We start from the raw sequence: 2,724 nt of genomic DNA, 5'->3' as shown, positions 1-2,724 counted from the left end.
TAGATTATAAGAGAGATTATATATATTTTTATATATTTTTTTACGTATTAAGTTCTTTGAAGTAATTTTATTTACTAAGCGTGAGAAACTGGAACTGTATTTTTATATTTAAAATATTTTAAATTGTGGAAATTTATAGACTAGATAAAAAACCACACTGTATATAATATATAAGAGTTTATAAATAGTAGAAAACAAAGCCAAGGGGAATAGTGCGCACCAAATGTGTATACTGCCCTTATGCAATGGTTTGAGTTGAACCAGCGACCCACGACAATGGCGTGTGTGTTGTAGTAGGGTTATGCTGTGCTGTACTGCACTGTACCCGCCGCCTTAATCTGAGTCCATTAAAAAGTGCTGCCACCCTTTTCTTTTTTGGAAAAAAGGAAGGAAGCACATTTGGGAGCTCTCTTTATCTCTCCTACGAAATAGGTGAATCTTAAAAAAGGTAGTTAAATTAGATTTAACTCTGGAGGAGGAAAAGAGGGTTGTTGGGGGTTGATCCTCTTCGTTGTAGAGATTCAGTCAGGAGGTACATTTTGTTCTGAGTCCGTTGTGTTAGATGATATACTCATCTATAACGAATGAACAGCCACTTATATCGTTACAATTCGTTTCACCTTTTTTCTTTTTCTTAAAATGTTCATGCTCCAATAGAGGAACAACCAACCCTCCCACATGCGCCACACACACATGGATAGAAATTTTGTTAAATTGCAAACAAATGAATAAGCAATTTTAAGGCGCTAATAAACTGTGTGCTACTCTCCGCCATGTCATGGGAATAATATGTTCGCATGTAGAGGAAAGCGCGCCATAAAGGGCAGCATTATCTCCCTTACTGTCCATGGCATGGTAAGTATCACCCCAAATATGTACTTACACGAAACACACAGTTCGTGTGCTCTTTTAAGCTGGGGAAGCGCGACTGACGTGGGCCTCCTAGCTTGGTACTGCTTCACCGACGTGTGTTATCACCCTTTAAAAATGTGTGCTAAAAAGGGACCTTCTCCGGTCATGATGGGCATGCGTACATACAGCTGGGGAGGGGGAGAATCGCCCTGCACAGCTACTGGTACACCTGTGTTGATACATTCCCCTGCCCTTTGTTGACCGGCGATAAAGTGGAAAAGAGTCAGCATGTTGTAGATATCTTTGCCTTTTCGTATGCCACTTATTTTGGGAGGTCAGCAAAACAAAATGCCAATTGGCTAACCTTTCGACATTAACACACAACGCAGTTCTTTGCTAACTTTGTTTTACCAGCGCTTTGTTCCTCCCTTCCATGGTCACGCAGGGACATAATACATATGTATGATAGCCCATTATGCCTTCCTCATTAGGCGCTTACATTCCTATATCCCTTTTTCACTTTTTCATTAATGTTTTAAAATTAAAAATGGTAATACTAAAAAAAAAAAAATGGAACTAAATTGTACTTACAACTTTAAGAACGAACTTGTGTGTTTTTTTTTTTTTTTCCCCTCTAATTCTTTACCCTTTGGTCAAGAACTACCAATCGAAGATATTTCCCCATGAAAGCATCGTGGCGTTATTCCGCTGGAATGTTAAATCTCCTTTTTAAATCATGTGACATGTAGAACTTATGTGGAATAGGCCCCTTAGGTGCCCTTAAAAATGCGCTCGTTTTATTTTCGAAGGAATGGCTAAGAATGGGGAAAATAGAATACTAGGTATAAGGGCCCACCAAGTTGAGTGTAGGCATAGATATGCACACGTGTGCGGGGAAGGTGCACTCCCCTCTATTGGAACCCACCTCCGTGTCGATCTCTGCATCTACCTGTGTGGGTATCAAAACCTACATAGGGAATACCTTCACCAAAGGGGGAGTTCCCCACGAAAATCGCTGCCTTTAGATAAAAACTGAAATTTTGCAGAAAAAAAAAAAAAAATTTTTAACTAAATCCCCCTTGCGACTTATCAACAAAAAAGTGGCAGTAAAACCATTCCAACAATCTACTAACAGCAACACAACTGTCATGGTTTTAAAAATAACCAGTGTTGTATCCGTTCCGTTCAATGATAGCTTCCCACGATTTTTTTTTTTCTAATATGCACTTAAAAAAATTAAGGTAACGCACTTTTAGACAAAACAAGCGACTGATCTATTTATGTGAAACCTTTTCGAAATGTTTGGAATGAAAAAACAGGGCACATATTCCTATCCTGCTGTTCAAATGTAGGGAACTAAACAAGAAGTGCTTTATTTTTAATACAATGCAACCGCACAGATGTAACACAGATCAACCCATGACATAAATCGTTGGGCTGATCACTTTCATTTTGCCTGTTTATCACATAGTAAAAGGAGCTCTACTAGATGATACATATTGGTATTCTAAATATGTTTTCTCTTTCTTTCTGCGAAGTGCACTTATTTTATGTAACATCCTACCATCAAAATGCAAATGGCCCAGGCTACCATATTGGCTGGACCCCACTAGGACGAATCATCATACGCATATGTGCACCTTTCTATACGCAAACACGATCAATTAATTTCGCCGTCCATGGGAAGGTAAAACTGGCGAAAGTGGCATGAAGGGAAAAATGCATGCATACTTCAATACGTATGCGATCTTATGAACCATTAGAGCATTAACATAAACACGCTACCCCTTACTAAACAGGATGCGCATACATAACACAAACATGTATATATCTACCACTTTACAGCACACTGCTTACAAAAAAAAAAAAAAA

The sequence above is a fragment of the Plasmodium cynomolgi genome, chromosome 4, assembly GCF_000321355.1.
Source record: "Plasmodium cynomolgi strain B DNA, chromosome 4, whole genome shotgun sequence".
NCBI classification, from domain to species: Eukaryota; Apicomplexa; class Aconoidasida; order Haemosporida; family Plasmodiidae; genus Plasmodium; species Plasmodium cynomolgi.
The sequence above is the reverse complement of the archived record's forward strand: the minus strand, read 5'-3'. Positions refer to the sequence as shown.